This window comes from Engystomops pustulosus, chromosome 2 (assembly GCF_040894005.1).
Source record: "Engystomops pustulosus chromosome 2, aEngPut4.maternal, whole genome shotgun sequence".
NCBI lineage: Eukaryota > Metazoa > Chordata > Amphibia > Anura > Leptodactylidae > Engystomops > Engystomops pustulosus.
This window is the reverse complement of record NC_092412.1, coordinates 194,900,522-194,919,104: the sequence shown is the minus strand read 5'-3', so window position 1 is coordinate 194,919,104 and position 18,583 is coordinate 194,900,522. Positions and strand designations below refer to the sequence as shown.

At 41.4% G+C, this 18,583-nt stretch overlaps 1 protein-coding gene across 7 annotated transcripts in view; it reads left to right on the top strand.

Moving 5' to 3' along the window:
- TSHB (thyroid stimulating hormone subunit beta) overlaps nt 1-18,583 on the top strand; it is a 132,217-nt gene that overhangs the window by 21,093 nt on the left and 92,541 nt on the right. For 3 of the 7 annotated variants that reach the window (XR_011853320.1, XR_011853322.1, XR_011853321.1), the window contains exon 3: nt 4,234-4,421. The exons of the other annotated variants lie outside the window; for them this stretch is intronic. The gene's annotated coding sequence lies outside the window, so the exon portion shown is untranslated. Of the gene's footprint in view, nt 1-4,233; nt 4,422-18,583 lie in introns of those variants that run through there. 7 annotated transcript variants of the gene reach the window in all.

Genomic DNA, 18,583 nt, shown 5'->3' with positions numbered 1-18,583 from the left:
AATTCCGGCTTTCACTGTGCGCCAAAAATAACATGTCTACTTTATTCTTTGGTTGGGTACAATCACAGGGATACCAAATTTGTATAGGTTTTATAATGTTTTCTTACATTTACAAAAATTAAAACCTCCTGTACAAAATTTTTTTTTGATTTTGCGATATTCTAGTGCTAATAACTTTTTCATACTTTGATGAACGGAGCTGTGGGTGGTGTCATTTGTTTGAGACTTTTTATGATGTTTTCATTGCTGTCATTTTTAGGACTGTGGGACCTTTTGATCACTAAAGTGCCATTTTTGACTTTGGCTGCTATTTTCCATTACGGGGTTAAATGCAGTAAAAAAAGGTTATTATATTTTGATAGATCGGGCATTTATGGACACCGCGATACCTAATATGTTTATGATTTTTACTGTTTATTAATATTTATATCAGTTCTAGGGAAAGGGGGGTGATTTGAATTTTTAGGTTTTTTTATTATAATTTTTTTTTTACTTTTTTTTATTTTTACAATTTTTCAGACTCCCTAGGGTACTTTAACCCTAGGTTGGCTGATCGATCCTAACTACAGTATGGCAGTATATGGGGATTTTCCTCCTCACTCATTACAATGTGCTCATAGACAAATACTATAACGAAAACAAAAAATGGAGAGGCAAAACAAGAGGACGGCGCCTCGTGTATAATCGTAGGATAAATGGGAAAAAGTAAATTAAATTGAAATAAAAATATCCGAGGGATATGTATAGAGAGGGAGGGTATGGACAGTACCCCCCTGAGAATCGCGCTCACCTTAAATAGCTTAAATCAAGCGTAAAGATACTCCAAAAACTGCCCAACAGCTTGCCGGTATTCGCTTTATGCAAAGGCTGAACCGGTGTCACAAGCATAAAATGGGGTTAGAAAACCAAGAAGAAAGCTGGCACGACGCATCCCGTTTAACTTCTCCAGTTATCTCGGGTTTCCTAGGCAACCTGTTGCTGAAGCGAGAGATTCAAACTTCCGGCTCATCCTCCGACACTTACGCCAGTTGAGCTTTTATACGCGCGGTGTTCACTCACCCCACATGTCATGTACTTTGGTGCTCCAGCACTGAATGGATCCAGCGCACAACGATTAGCTATTTCCATTTGTACTTGAAAAAGGGTGTTCCGCCCGAAACGATTTTACAGTTTTTGAAATAAACAATTTAAACTTACCAGAGGACTCTCTCCATAATAGCGCTGTGCCAGCTTTCTTCTTGGTTTTCTAACCCTATTTTATGAATGTGCTCATAGCACATTGTAATGATAGGCTTAATACGAGTCAGCCTCTGAAGACCCGAGGCTGCCATGGCGACGGATCGCCGCTCCCAGATGACGTTACAGGGAGCGACGATCCTTGGCAAGATGGGGGTGACCATCTTTTTTAAGCCACCAGCAGCATTGCTGGCGACGATCGGCGGAAAAAAACACCATACTGCAATATGCAGAAAAGACTTACCGGCTATGGAGAGGGCTCAGCCCGTGACTATGTGACCATGTACTAGTATGGCGTGTGTTGGGAAGGGGTCAAAGACACATCTATTTGACTTATCAGCAGTTCCTCTGCTGTCTCCATTATAGCCTTATAACACCTCTAGTAATATTTTATTATTCTTTTCCCTCCCCTTATCTCCACCCATAGGGACTTCACATTTTCATTTGCGTCATCGATGACATCTTGCAGGACAGGCTTGAGGCAAGATTTCAAATATAAACAAACCCCTCCCCACTTTTATTTATACGATAATTTCTAAAAGACTATAACATCTGTAGTAACAGCCCAGTCATAGCTACTGTCCAGCCATGTCTCGCTGATACCCACTATATCATATTTGCGCTCCAACATCAAGAGTTCCAGTTCCTCCATTTTGTTTGTGAGGCTTCTGGCATTTGGGTACATGCACTTTATATTGTTTTCCCTATTCCAATTCCTTTGGTTCTCATTCCATGATCTTATCCCAGTCCCCCTTCCTCTCCCATGTACCATGACTCTTCCTAGTTCCATATCTACACTGTCTTCTTGCCCTGTACAAGTGTAGTTGCCCTCCCCCAAGTCTCTAGTTTAAACACTTCTCCAAATGTTCCCTCAAAACAGCTGCACCCTCCCCATCAAGGTGCAGCCCATCCCTACTGTAGAGCCTGTAGACAACAGCAGCCCAGTTCTCCATTAACCCAAATCCTTCCTTCCTACACCAACTTTTGAGCCACTTATTTACCTCTGATCAACCACTGCTTTTCTGGTGTGGCACATGGTACAGGTAGTATTTCAGAGAAAACTATCTTTGAGCTTATGGCCTAAGTCATGGCCTGAACTCATTTTAAGGACCTTCCACTTATCTCTTTGTCATTGGTGCCAATGTGGACCATGACTGCTGGATCCTCACCAGCCACTCCCAGTAATCGGTCAATCCAATCTGCAACATGCCAAACCCACGCACCGGGAAACAACAAACTGTTCGGTATGCACGGTCTTTGTGACAGATTGCTTTGTCTGTTCCCTTAATAATCGAATCCCCCACTACCAGCACCTGCCTGACCTTGGCTGTGCTCCCATTACCCTTCTTACTGAAGCAGACAGTCCCCTGGTTGCTAGAGGCCATGTCTTGCTGCAGCATTGCTACCCCTGTTCCTATATCCCCCTCATCTGCTAGCCTGGCAAACTTATTGGGGTACACCAGATCAGGACTAGACTCCCTGCAACTCTTCCCTCTACCCCGCTTTCTACATGTTACCCAACTAGCTGCCCCCTCACTCTCCACCTCCATACTTCCATCCCCACACTCATCTTCCCCAGATAGTTTGTCCTCCGGGAGCAGCAAATTTTGCACTATATTGTCAATTGCCCGCAGCATTGAAACTTGCTCATTTAGAGACAGAATCTGGGCTTAGAGATGAGCAATTTTCACACATCCCACACAGCAGTATTCCCCCTCAAACGATTGTTCAAGGAAAGCATACATGGCACAGGATGTACACTGTATATGTCCAGTTATTTATGTAAAAAAAGGCGAATTTGCCACTTATGGAGTCCATTGTTCTAATGGTGACTAATGTCAATTTATCCGGTAATATCTTTAGCATGCTTTAACTTACCCTATTGTTTTTGAGATAATTACTTTTGTGACATGTTATACTTCAAGTTACTGGGATATTTTGTTTGATATACAGTATTTAAAATTTATTTATCTAAACAAAGGTGAATTTGCCAAAAATATAGAAAAAATTGCTATTTTTTTAAACTAAAAATGTTGAGTTTTTCAAACTGATACTACCAAAATTAGTTACAAATTAACATTCATTATATTTTAGCTCCGTGTTGGCATAAATTTATATATGTCCTTTTCTTTTATTACAATGCTAGAAAGATTGCAAATTGAACAGCATTTTTTTACATTTTTTATCATTTTAGGGACCATTTTATTTCTATAGGGGTTTTTGAGGTCAGATTAATAGAAACCCCAATTCTAATGATGTTACCCCTCAAACTATTAAAAACAGCACATAACAGGCTTGTTAACCATTTAAGTATGTTACAGAAATTAAAACAAATTTTTTATTTGGTTTTATTTGGAATTTTCTAATTTTAATTTAGTTATTAATATGTTCATTTATCCGTAAAATGTGGCCTCTTAAGCTAAATAAAAGTATAAAATGCATCTACAAATATATTGTGCAGTTTCATCCGAGGGCGAGGACACCCCATATGTGGATGTAACCTACTGTCTGGGCACATGGCGGGGAATAGATGGGAAGGAACGGTATTGGGCTTTTGTAGGACAGTTTCTGATTTCAGCTTTCAGGTGCTTTGAGGTACCCGAAACCCATTCACCCCAGAGAACGACTCCATTTTGTAAACTTTTTAAAAAGGGTAATAGGGGGCATTTTAACCCCTTGCTGCCAATGGACGCTAATGGAGCTGTGTATGGTGTCATTTTTTGCAGAATGTTATGATGCTTTTAATGCTACCATTTTGGGGACTTTGCAACATTTTGATCACTTTTTAAAGGTTTTAATCACATTTTCATTACAGTACATTACCAAATTTTCCCATTTACATGTATGTATAAAATCTGCTGGCACCAGATCAGTTACCTTCCCAGATCTCTACACTTTAAACCAGCAGGTGAAGAATAGGAATAAGTTAATTATTAAACATTAAACAAAAGACAAATCAAAATAATATTTAATTCAATGTATGTCTATTTAACACAGAAAAAGAGAGGAAGACGAGGAAGGTGAAGAGGAAGACGAGGGAAATCAAAAAAAGAGACAACTTCCACTTTCGTTCATACCACTTATTACAGCTACAGTCAATGCAGGTTAACAGATGTTAGGAAAATACAATTTTTCAGAAGGCATCAATATTCATGGCATAAATATATTCAAGCATATTTAACTGACATCATGGTCTGTCTTTTTACATAATTTCAATATATCACATCCAAACATATAGGTAAAAAGTGATTATTTCAGTAATCGTTAAAAACTGCAAGGCCGGCGACATATGGGATATAAACCCGTCAGAATTTATAGGGAACCTTTCACCAACTTTTACCACACTAAACTAGCAGCACCTTCAGGTACAATAAATATCCTTTTTAGAATCCCCTTATATATGAAATTTCCCATTTATCTATTAAAAATGTGTCATCTTTTGCCAGTGAATCAGGCTAAGGAGCATCACATTAGATGTTGGGTATGTGAGGTGCTGATAAAGATCCAACTCCCATCCTTGTCCTTTAATCCCTGTACATCTGGTTCTGTAGCTCAAAGAATCACACACTGAATACAATTTGAAAGATGAGATTCTCTTCTTTTTTTTTGTCCTTCACAAAAACATACATTTCGACCCCTCTTTGGTGTCTATTTATATAAAACATATAAAATTTCATCAACATTACAAAGACAACAATAAAATATAATCTTTTATTTATACTATAATTTTATCCCCTCCAAACCCCCTTGCCCCCTCCTTTTTATTCTGTTCTGGTGTATGAAGCCCACTCTGAATATTTCACTCCTCTCTTTTTCACTATATTGTATCATAAAAAGCGACTTACAATTGGTTACCACTTACGTTCCCAATTGCTCACATTGGGGCTCATTAATAAGGGTTGTGCTGCACTTTTGTCGGACTGTACGCCTCCACTGGGGATTACACTGCTTCAACAGGTATTTAAGAAGTGTCCGCCCCACAATTGTGTCGTACACGACCCTTTTGTGGTGCGGCAGCGCTGATCTCCATGCGACACAAATTTAGGGGGCGTGCCGTCAGACTGAGCACAGGATTTAACTTGCAAATTGTGTTGCGAGCCCCATTCACACTATACACCAATAACTATAAGTGGTATAAGTCAGAGCAAGCTTTTTTTTTTTTGTTTGGATCCAACTTTGAGAATATGGGTTTTGCAAATCAAGAATGCACAGCTAAAGGGATATGACGGCATGTATGTACACTCCCAAATGGACAGTTAAAGGGATATGGCGGCATGTATGTTCACTCCTCCAGTCACAGTTAAAGAGATATGACGACATGTATGTTCACTTCTTAATGGCCAGTTAAAGGGATATGGCGGCATGTATGTTCACGCCTCCATGCCCAGTTAAAGGGATATGGCGGCATGTATGTTCTCTCCTAAATGACTAGTTAAAGGGATATGGCAGCATGTATGTTCACTCCTAAATGGCCAGTTAAAAGGATATGGCGGCATGTATGCTCACTCCTCCATGCCTAGTTAAAGGGATATCACGGCATGTATGTTAACTCCTAAATGCCCAGTTAAAGGGATATGGCGGCATGAATGTTCACCCCTCCGTGTCCAGTTAAAGGGATATAGCGGCATGTACATGCATTCCACACTGCTCCTCCCCCCGATGAGTGACATAATTGCTTGGGGGGACTGTCAGTAGGGATGCAGAACACTGTATCCACTTAACATATGTATCCCTTGCCTCCACTGAGCACATACATTGCTTTTGTGGAGGCTGCATGGTGGAAAGATGTATATTGATTTGTAAAGCAATACGGAATTTGATGGCACTATATAAATAAAGATTATTATTATCTTGTTAACTTTTGCCATCATGCATTTAGTGATTGATTTAAAGGAAACCTACCACTTTACAATGACATTTATAAGCCAAAAATACCTTGCAACAGCTGCGGGTAAGCTGATGCCAGAGCGTATCTTCACTATTTGGATAAAGCGCTGTAGTCCGTGTAAAACAGTTTTAAAGGGAACCTACCACCACGATTCTACCTATAAAGGTAGATCGGGTGGTAGGTGGATGTAAGGGACGTGAGGAGAGCTCTTTTTAGAGCTAATCCTCACGTCCCCGCTAACTTTTAATAAACTTTATTCCCCTAATATGTAAATTTACTTATGCGGCTACTGGGGCGTGGAGTAGCCGGGCACGAGGCTACACAGCGCAGCTACTCCACGCCCCAGTAGCTACGTTACTCCTCCTACCCTGTGTGTGCGGAGCGCAGCATCCGACAAGCCGGAGCTCTGCGCATGCGCAGTAGCTCCGGCCTCGGAGCTGTGGCTGCTCAGCCGCTGACCTGCGTACTGCGCATGCGCAGAACGCCAGCATGTCGGGCGAGGGCGCGCAGCTACGAGGAGCTGCGCACCGAACACACAGGGTAGGAGGAGTAACGTAGCTACTGGGGCGTGGAGTATCCGCGCTGTGTAGCATAAGTAAATTTACATATTAGGGGAATAAAGTTTATTAAAAGTTAGCGGGGACGTGAGGATTAGCTCTAAAAAGAGCTATCCTCACGTCCCTTACATCCACCTACCACCCGATCTACCTTTATAGGTAGAATCGTGGTGGTAGGTGCCCTTTAAGCGTTATATTCAAACCCCCCTTCGGCACACCACTATATAGCCGGGCCCACCATGCACACAGTTGTGTGTGCGCCTTATTACGAGGTGCCGCAGAGCCTGTGACGTCACTGAGCTCTCGGTCACACTCGTGCCTGCGCAACTTCGCGTGCAAAGCCGGCCACGATAAGAATTTGAAGTTGTGCAGGTGCAAGTGTGCCCGAGAGCTCGGTGACGACACCGGCTCTCCGGCACCCCATAATAAGGTAATAAGGTTCATACCAAGAATATGGTGTGAACTCAGAGCAAAGACACCTTGGTTATCTTAAGAACAAGTTGTCTACATAATTTAAATTGTCTTTACCCAAAGCGTCTGTGTGTTTATGTCACCATGCCCCCCCCACCAGTATCTGCCTGTCCTTGTCCTTTCCCCCCAAGTGTTTAAGTCCCCATGCCACCCACAACCCCATGAGTGTCTGCCTGTCCCTGTTTTTTTCCTGTATTTTACGCAATAAACAGTCTTTTTTATGCAAAAAAACTATATTTATTTAATCATTTATGCAAATATTACATTTATCTAGATTGAAGCATAAAAGTAAAATAGTTATACATTAAGAAATACATCTCACAGTATTGCTTGAAAGCATAATCCTTACATTTTAAAACACATTTTTATTTTTTTGGGATAATAATGGTAAAAAGGCAACTTTACAGACAGTGTTGCCTGTGTTTTGGATAATAATGGTAAAAAGGCAACTTTACAGACAGCAAAGCTTGTTTTTTGGATAATAATGGTAAAAAGGCAACTCTACAGACAGCATTGCCTGTTTTTTGTGTTTATTCAAAAAAAGATTTTGGTGTTTTTTCAAACTTTTTTTTTCTTTAACTTTTTTTTCAACCATTGTTTAAATTTCTTTTTTCAAAAGAAATATACAACAAAAAACAATATTAAGAACAAGGAGTGTGAAACAACCTTTCGAACTGGGACATCAGAATGTCCATCTTGCAGTTGAGCAGTTCCATTTCATGAAGGATCTGCTCACCGATGGACATCTGATGTCCCTCAGCCACTGCTGTGGTGGCTATTTCTGGTGGCTGGACCTCTGCCTATGAGTCTTCCACAGGTTCCAGCACCAGGATAACCAACCCCTCTCCCACAGGATCCACAGTAAGAAACCTGTTAGAAAAAAAAGAAAAGAAAATACAAATTAATACATTTAGAGATAATACATTTTCAACATCTTTTATTCAAAAACAGATGATGTTCCCAACATACAACACAACATCAGCAACAGAAAAAGAGGCCCCCTCCCCGGTCAGTTCCCTCTCCAGACCGGCTAGGAGGAAAAAGAGAAAACATCACTAAATGCACAGACATGTCATTACTTTGAGTACAAAGTTGTATTTTCTAACCTTATGCAAAACAGTTTCGGACAATCTCAAAAAAGCGTTCTTGCATTACTTTGATGTCCAATTGCCAGACTGAATGGTACCGACTGTATTTGTCTAGCAGATGGGCTTGGACCTGCTCCATGATCCTGCTTTTAGCTTTGTCGCTTCCAGTCTCATGGAGCAGGTCGTAGCCCCGCTTGTCGCAGATTGCAATCAGGTCAACGAGCTCTTCTTGCTCAAATGGGGGGCTTTTCTTCTGCCTGCTTCTGCCGCTACTGATGCCTGCCTGGATTTTATCTGTAAAATGCAAGAAGCAATGATCTCTGTTAGTTGGTCATCTTAGAATTTTAAGTTGCTGATTTTTCAGATGAGGAGGTGTATCAGCAGTTTATGCTGGATCAAGCTTCAATTCTAAACCTCTATGAGAAGCTTGAAGATGCTATTGGGGCTAAAACAAGACGCTCACAAGCTGTGCCTGGACTTACGAAGCTGGTCTCAGCTATTTATTATATGGCTAATGGGTCATTCCAGCACTGCATTGCTGAGCATTTTGGTTTTTCGCTTCAGCCGTTATTTCCATGAGAGTTTGAACAAATAGCTCGGATGCCACACGTCATTGATCTCATAGACTGTACACATGTGGTGTTGGTGCCACCTGCGCAAGATGAATAGTGTTACCGCAACAGGAAGATGTTTCGATCCATCAAGGTCCAGGTAACAGTCAACCATGACATCATCATCATGAATGTGGTCGCCAAGAATCCTGGCACCACTCATGACGACTTCCAATTTGTGTACTGTGGCCTCAATCGCCAGATCCAAAGTGGATTGTATGGGGACACCTTTCTGCTTGGTAACTGAATTTTGAATGATTTTTCAATTACTTAACACAAAAAATGTGTGAATGCTACAACATATCTGCCTTTATAAATGGATTCCAAAAACTGAGAAGAGATTTTAAAAATTATATAGATTTAAATGAACCTTATACATTGTAAACATAGTTTACAAAAATGTAAACATGTTGAAATTACATTATTTTCATGTTAACATCTTAAAAAGCTGTTGAAATGTAACCAAACTAGATTCCCAACATATGAAATTCATTTAAGTTAACATGCATTATGAAAGAATGACCGCAAGGTGACATTCACCAAAAAACAACCATGCAAACAAGCATTATGGTCACTGATAAACCAAGCAGATGCAAAGCCAAGGGATATTGTGAGGATTATCCAAAAATGTCATTCTTAGCTAGTATTAAAGGGGTATTCCAGGAATCAGCATAATTCATATACAATTGGGCACTCAAAATATAAGCTAATGTGTAATTAGTTGTTATTTAAAATTTTGCTCCCCTTAGCAGAAAATGCTGGTGACATAGACTGTAATGAAGAATTAAAATGCTACTGGCCCTTTAATCAGTCCGTTAATTTCCTCCGCGCGGTCCGTTGCAGGACAGAAGATGGCTGCTGGTCACATGTCCACATCACATGTCCTGTACCTGCCTGGGCAGGTCATGTGATCACCACTACGTTTGGCTGTAGTCTGTTGGTTGCAGTGCATTCAGTATGGCCAGTGCTGTGGTGATGGCAGTTACACATCATTACTATGGTAACAGAGCAAGAAAACCTGTTACATCATCACTGAGATGATAGGTGGTAGGAGAGATAAGTGGTAGGAGGAGTTACTGAGAACTAAAGGATCATGGAACTTGTAGTTTACAGTGGCGGCCATCTTAGTGATAACTCCACCTACTTTAGAGAGGCTATAAATTTTGTAAATCATAAAATCAAATTATTTAAGCTCCTTTTGTGACTAATGAAATTGAGTATTGCTGTATTTATTTATTTATTTATATCATCATGGGTTTTTGTGTCAGACGTTCATATTCCCGGAATACCCCTTTAAGGCTACATTCACTCTACCATATGGAAGCTTGCGGCCGTACATATGTCCCCCTTAGATGGCAATGGCCGCACAGAGCAATATGGTGCAGCACACATGCGACACCATAAAGGGGAAAAGATAGGACATCTCCTATCTTTCTCTGTGTTACGGCCCTATGCTGTGCATTGCTATGGAGAGGGGAGGGGTCCCCCCTCACCACTGCACTGAACGTATGCCCGCCCTGACATTTGTGTGAATGCTACAAAGAATTACTGATTAAAAATGTAATTAACATTTTTAATCTAAATTAATCAAAAAATGTTGTACATAGAAACACGACACACAACCAAAACAAAAAGACAAACAGAAGGCAAAAAACTAAATCAACATTTGGATGTCCGTGAAGAATGATGGACAGGCCCCTTCCCCCTTTTTTCCTGCCGCCTCACCACAGAACTCCCAGATGGGCCAGGTGGGTTTGAAGCTGAGGAACTAAGTACATCCTTAACCGAAAGAAGGAAAGTGGCTTCAGAGGAACGGCCCAGGGTCATTGGCAAAGGATCTAGTGCACCTGCTAGCGATGGTGCAGTACTGCACCCTGAATTCTGAATAGTTGTAAGCTGATTCGGGGGCAGGGCTGGCCTGTCCAACTTGCTCCCCACCAGTGGGGACCTGGGGTGGGGAGAATGGAGGGATACTCACACTCTCCCCCTGAGCCACATTTCTGTGGGGCAAGAGGCGACCTAGAAAATGTTCAATATTTATGAGAACTGCACAAATATTCTGGATAGCTACCTCAACCGTCCGGCTATGCCCATAACTGTTGTATTTTGTGACATGTAGTCTCTAAAAATAATAGCAGTTATGGCCCTATTCTCAGTAGGCACAGGTTCAGACCACCACTGGACCCATGAAGTGATACTCTGGCAGGAGGAGTTGTTGGCAAAGCACATCGAGGTCTGGGTGCAACCTCTTAATGTGCTGGTGGTGGCGTGGTTGGTGGTGCCGGGGGTGGAGCAGCCCTCCCTGTTGGTAAAGAAAAAAAAGTAAATGAAAATTCAAAATCTAGATAGTCATCTAACCTTCAAAAATTTTAAATTGGCTAAAAAATTTTATAGGCACACTTAACACCTTATTCAAACATTCAGTTTTTCAGATGCATTCTCCAATGTCAAAACCAGGAGTGGAGCACAAGTATCGCTCAATGATACAATCACCCATTATGATCCAACCAATATTTTTTCCTTTGAAACTGCATCGGAAAAACTGAACATGTGAACACACATGAAAATAACACCAAAAAGTATATGCATTTTTTACATATAAGATTGAAAAATGTGTATGGAAACGAAAGCAAACATTGGTATTGGAGACATAACCAATTACATACTGACAGCAAGATTAACCGACTCCTAATCCCCTATCCCATCAGGGTCAGGGTGGATTCTTTGCTAAATCTTCTGCTCCACCCACAACAGCCGCAGAGCCACACCGGCCCACCATTTTTCCTCCTAGCTGACTCTATGTTTCGCCAGCTTAGTCATCAGCCTCCTCCTGCAGTCATACCACTTCTTTCGAAAGTCGGGGAGAGTACGATATTCAATGCCTGCAAAATATTAAAACAAAAAAAAATAATTTAAAAAAAGGCCACTTATATTCCGTGGCTTATATCCAATCATAGAGAGCAAAACCAATTAAAAGACAATTACTAGTAGAAATTTCACCTTGGGCATTGATGTGCCCCGTGATCCCCTGCCAAATCTGTTGTTTTGATGAAAGGGAAAGTGAATCAGCCATCCGCCCAAAGAGCAGGTGATAGTTTTCTGAAACCCGGAACACAATAAAAAAAAAAAGAACATAACCACAGTAAAAACTCTCTGCAACAGTGGGGAAGGAGTATGACACAACACTATAATATAATAGGTTAATAAAATTTCACAATACCTCCTCCACCAAAATTTTGGTCTCCCAAAATCTTTTTGGGATGCCCAATGCCCTCCTCTTCAGCGGCACCAGAGCCCCCAGTAACCACATCCCGGCAGCAGGGGGTGGGGGTTCCCCAGGAGCAGAAGATGGACCAGCAGGTGGTTGAGGGGCTGGTCAATCTGCTGCATCAATCTCCTCTGCAATATGCAGCAAAGACTTACCGCCTATGGAGAGGGCTCAGCCCGGGTTGGTATAAGACGCGCTGCCCGAATAGGTCCGACACAGGTAGTAAGGTTCAAGAATAGGTTTATTAGTATAATAGAAGGACTGTGGTTTTTGCCCCGTCTAGCGTTTTGGTCAACAGTGGGGTCCCCTGAAGGGTTGCGGTATGACAAAGCGTCCCTTGGACAGAAAAAGATTCTGTACCCCTGGTGTAGAGGAAACACATTTATTATAAATTACAGGCTACTCTCTTACAGATTACTATCTTCTTGTTTTAATTTAATTACATATTTTTCTTTGTTTCTGAATTTACTTATTTTTAAACTGTACTTACGATAAATAAGATTATAAAAAGGGTAGATTGTAGAAGAAGAAGAAGTGGAATACCAATTAGTGAATCAGAGCAACAATTACCGTTTTGTAGGTTTCCATGGAGAAATGGTAAATGCAGCAAGAAAGTGTGACATATTGAATGTACTGTGCAAAGGAGAGGACAGAGTCCAAGTCATCCCTACAATGGAGCCTGGAGCAGACATGGGGCAGGATCACCTTGCACAGGCCCACTCTGTCACTGGACCAGCTCTCTTCATGCCCTTCCACACCCACCTGACGTTGGCGAAGATGTAATGCAGGAGGTAAATAGGTGCAATTCTTGCAATCTGTACGCAAGAATTGGGTCTATTTCAGGGCATGTCGGATAACTGGCTTAAAAGCCCCTATAAAAGATTTATAATTGAAAAATTCCATAATTTCCTACTAAAGTAGAATGAACACAATGGTAACCTATGCCATACATTTTTCAGGCCACAAGTAAAAAATACATTTCCCTATTTACATGTATGAATAATATCATGTCTGCTGGCACCAGATCAGAGTCACCTTCAGAGATCTCTACACTTTAAACCAGCAAGAGAAGAATAGGAATAAGTTCATTATTAAACATCAGGGATAAAGTAAATTATAATAATGTTTAATTTAATGTATGTCTTTCTAACACAGAAAAAGACAGGAAGACAAGGAAGGTGAAGAGGAAGAAGGAAGTCAAAAAAAGAGACAACTTCCACTTCCGTTCTTACCATATCTTATTTCTGCTGCAGTCGATACACTTTAAAAGATGTAATGCAATGTTTTAGAAAGCATAATTATTCTAACTTATGCCATAAATAAAGTAAAGCATATTTAACATGATTGTCTTTTTACATAAATTTAATATACCACATCAAAACTTATAGGTAACAAGTGCCAGTGACACTTGGGATATACAGGCGGTCCCCTAATTAAGAACACTCAACTTACATACGACCCCTACTTACAAACGGACCACTGGATATTGGTAATTTATTGTACTTTAGTCTTAGGCTACAATAAACAGCTGTAACAGTTATCAAAGGTGTCTACAATGAAGCTTTAGTGTTAATATTGATTCTAATGACAACCCAACATTTTTAAAATCCGACTGTCACAGAGACCAAAAAAGTTTGGGCTGGGATTACAATGATAAAATATACAGTTCCGACATACAAATTCAACTTAAGAACAAACCTACAGACCCTATCTGGTATGTAACCCGGTGACTGCCTGTAAATCCTTCCGCATTTTTAGGGAACCTATCACAACTTTTCCCCACTAAACTAGCAACACCTTTAGGTAGATAAATTACTCTGACTGGAGCTCCGACAGTCCCCGGAAGAAGCTGTATAGGCAAAAACCCATGGTCGGGTGGACATGTGTGACTGGCGTCCTGCTTATTTCTAGATATGCGGAATTTTTACAAATATTTTGTGAGTATATTTTTAAATAAAATTTTAAACTACAAAGAATATACTACACTATCCATACGTATATTTACTCTAGTGAAATTGTCTTAAAGAGAGATGGCAATGAAGGAGGATTAGGAAACGCAATGGAGTTGGACTGAATTGTGACCTATTATTGTCAGAAATCTGTGGAGACGTGCAATACTCATTGAAAAGGATTGATGCGTCAAGCAATATACTTTTTTGGATTCATAAAGAATTTATAAAGGACTGTCGGAGCTCCGGTCAGAGTAATTTCTTTTGTTTTAATTGTGGGATTGTTTGTGGACCGGTCCTGAGCCGATGTTAGCTCCTAGGAACCAAGTGTGCAACACATTAAGATTGTTACCTTTAGGTAGAGTATGAAATATCTGGCTTAACTAGAGTCCACAGGCCCCTGGGACAAAAATGGGGCCCCCTCCTACTATACCCCCCAAAAATTTCAGTGCACTTTCATTACACAGCATGCAACACAATTGTGCTGTATCTAAGTAATAAAAGTGATGCAAACTAAGTACACACATCAACACATTCCCCCTCCCAGCATATTAGTTAGTACGCCGCCGTAGCATATGTATGACAGGGGGTAGGGCGTAACTAGAGGCTGGGTCCCATAGCAGATTTATGGATGGGGCCCCTCTTCCCCTTCAAAGGACATTGCCCAAACTTTTATAGTATGAGGAACAGGTTTCCGTAACTAGAAACTGCAGTATGTGCCAGTACACGGCATGGAATAATAAATACCGTCTCTATGAAGTGCAATTTGTTACACAGAAAACAAGCCATCACACAGCTCTGTACGTGTAAAAATAAAAAAGTTATAGATTTTTGATTATGGGGAGTGAAAAATGAAAATAAAAAATAAAAAAAAGGGTGAGGTCCTGAAAGGGTTAACAGACCGAATTGACAAGGCCTAAGAGGGGTGTCTCACAATACTAATTATAACTGTTACCTTCCTCCACCTGCTGTACTGCGCCGTCTCGGGAGCTGCCAAATATAACCATAACCGCCTGTACCCACCTCCAGGTGGGCCGGCTACAAGAATCATTATCCTCCATTTCCCCTTTTGGTTATGCGCACAGCGCCACACCTTGTGCGAATTTCCCTCCCAGAATCCTCCTCAAAGGCCTTATCCCGCGGCTGCGTGACAAGTTCTTCACCACTAAGGGTGGGTATCTCCTCTTCAGCGCCGATGTCCAGGAGGAAAGCGGAAGGTGAGCCCCTCTCTTTTATCTGAGATGGCCCACCTACTCTGACATCACTTCCCTAAAGCAAACCCCTCCCTGCCCCAATAACCCCACCTTATTTAACTCCGGCCTACTTTTCCCTCAGGTGAAGGCGGGCAACCTGCCCTTTTCTGAACCATTCACTGAGCAGCCCCAGCACAGGAGACTTTTCACCAATGTCACCAAGCCTGCTAACCCCCTGCCACAGAGGATGAACACTGTGAGGATTACATACACAGGCTCAAAACAGGATATCCCTCCATACACTTCATTGTAAGAGATCTACTGAAGGACTTTATGGGGTTTGAGGTGTCTGAGATCTATGCCCTTATCCATGTTCCCTCCAGAAGGATATTTTATATCAGCTTCTGTACAATCAGGACTTGTCCTGATGAGAAATGGGAACATCTGCAGGTGATCCCTATGTCTAAACCAGAGGTGATAACGGCCACCTCTGGTATATGGCAAGAAGTAACTCGGTCAAGATCTATAATGAGGAGGATCTCTGGAATGGAGGCTACACTGTGAGGATCACTCTGCTGCGGCACAATGGTGTAATCAGACATCTGCCGTGGGAACCTGCGTCTGTGCCCAAAGATGTGGGGGCAGACATCTCGCTATAAACTTTTCCCGTATGAAGTACTCCTTATGTGGACAACTGGGACATGTGAAGGAGGAATGCACTGGAGATGTCGTCTGTAACCTGTGCTCTCAGTCTGGGCATATGTAAAGTACCTTCAGTGGATGCGGCACTACAAGTACCAGCAATCACAGAAGTAACATCTAGTGCTAAAAGCACTAGTGGTCAGAACCTTTACAATAGAGACTGATGTTCCATCTGTAGAGGCTGTACCACAGGTACAGGCAGTCACTGGAAAATCTGCTCCTACCAGAAAAGATCCAAGTAGCTGCCCACTACCTCTACTGAGGCAGCTGATCTTGGGGCAGGAACCAGTGTGGATAAGGAAGGTTTCCAGACTGTGAATAGGAAGAATACCATCGCCCATCCCTCTAGGAAAGTCAAAACATTGGATAAACCAGTATAGGCGCCAGTGCTGGCCATAACATCCGGGCGTTAAAATGCGCTGAGACAGGAAGAGGGGACCACAGCAATGAAGCAAACCCCCCGCACATCTCTGATGAGGAACCTCAGGAAGTTGAACCTGATCCCCCAGTTTCCACCAAAAGATGGGCAACTAAAGATCACAGCAGCAGGAGAAAAAAAAACTGAAAAAACCTAAGTGACCTGAGTGATGAGGCTGAGGATCAGCTCTATTAATGTGAACAGTGTGGGGACCAGTAGCCGACGGAAGGCCATCTACCAGCATCTGGCTGAGGAGAGGTCTGACATCTTCTTCTTACATGAGACTTACCTGAAGAGTAATGCCCAGGTGTATGCAGTCAATAGAGACTAGAGACATGGGCCATCCTTCTGGACATTCAGGTGGAGCCAGTCCTGGAGATTTGGCCCAGCCGTTGCCTAATGCTGGACTTTACCTTAAACACTGTACATTATAGAGTTGTGAATGTATATGGTCCTCAAACTAGGAAGGATAGAAGGGAGTTGTTTCAGAATATGAAGCCATATTGCTTTACATCTAGATTGTTTATGATGTGTGTTGACTTAAATAGCATATCCTGTAACTTAGATCACTCCAGTAGTCACAAGAGCTTCAGATATGAGACCTTTCTTTTCCGCTTAAAGACTTTAGTTAGAAGTGACTTTATAAAGCTTATATGATAGAAACCCTCCACCAATGACACCATTTCAGAAACTGCACCCCTGAAAGTATTCAAATCAACCTTTGGGAAGTTAGTTAACCCTATGAGTGTTTCTTGAGGGTGAAAAATAAATGGAAGAGTAAAATTACAGAAATGTAATTTTGTTTTACAATATATTCATTGAACACTAAAGTTTGCACCTTCACAATGGGTTAAAAAGGAAAATGCATTTACAATGTTTAGTATGCCAATGCCCATTGTGTCAATGTACACTGCTGTACAGGCACAGGGGGGCACTTGGATGGGAAAGAGCGTTGTTTAGATTTTGGAGACAAATATGGCTGAAAAAGTTTGCATGTGTCAGGATGCATTTGGAGAGCCCTAGTGATACCAAACAGAGGAGAACCGCAACAAGTGGCACCATTTAGGAAAGTACTATACACCCCTTGGAGAATTTAGCAAGGCGCAATATGTGTATTTGCCTGTAAAGGTGTTTGATTCAATTAGGCCCTAAAAAGAAAAAAGGTGAAAATTTTCATATAAAAGTCACCTTTACCCCTATTTTTTATAGCCACAAGGGATAAAAAATGTAATAACCACCCAAAAATGTGTAAAATTATTTCTCCCGAGTATAGAAGTACCCCACATGTGCATATAAAATGTTGTATGGGCGCACAGTAGAGGGAAAGAGGGATGTTTGGCTCTTAGAAGCCAAATTTGACACAATTCTTATACATGCATTTGGAGAGCCCTAATGGTAATAAACAGAGGAGAACTCAAAAAGTGACTCTGATTTATGAACACACACCCCTTAAAGAATTTAGCAAGGTGTAATATGTGTTTTGCCTCTACAGGTTTATGATCCAATTAAGCCCTAAAAAGGTACAAGGGATAAAAGATGAAATAACCACCAAAAATTTGTAAAACTATTTCTCCCGAGTGTAGAAGTACCACATATGTGCATATACAATGTTGTATGGGTGCACAGTAGAAGGAAAGAGGGACATTTGCCTTTTAAATGTCAAATAAAACTAACACTGTGCAAAATAAATATACAGGCGGTCCCCTACTTAAGGACACCCGACTTACAGACGACTCCTAGTTACAGACGGACCCTTCTGGCCCCTGTGACCTCTGATAAAGCTCTCTGGATGCTTTACTATAGTTCCAGACTGCAATTATCAGTTGTAAGGTGTCTGCCATGAAGCCTTTTTGATAATCCTTGGTCCAATTACAGCAAAAAATTTTGAAACTCCAATTGTCACTGGGGCAGAAAAATTTTTTGTCTGCATCTACAATTATAAAATATATAGTTTCGACTTAAATACAAATTCAACTTAAGAACAAACCTATGGTACCTATCTTGTATGTAACCCAAGGATTGCCTGTATTGCACTGTGTTATGCAATCCACTGAGCATGGTGCGCATGCTCATTGGATTAAAGCCAGTTCCTGACAGCAGGGGCAAGACCCTGTTCTCAGGCATCATCGCACAGCCCTGGAGCTTGCAGACCCCAGGGCTGCCACCGGAGGATCGTACCTCCCTGGTAAGCGCCGCAGGGGG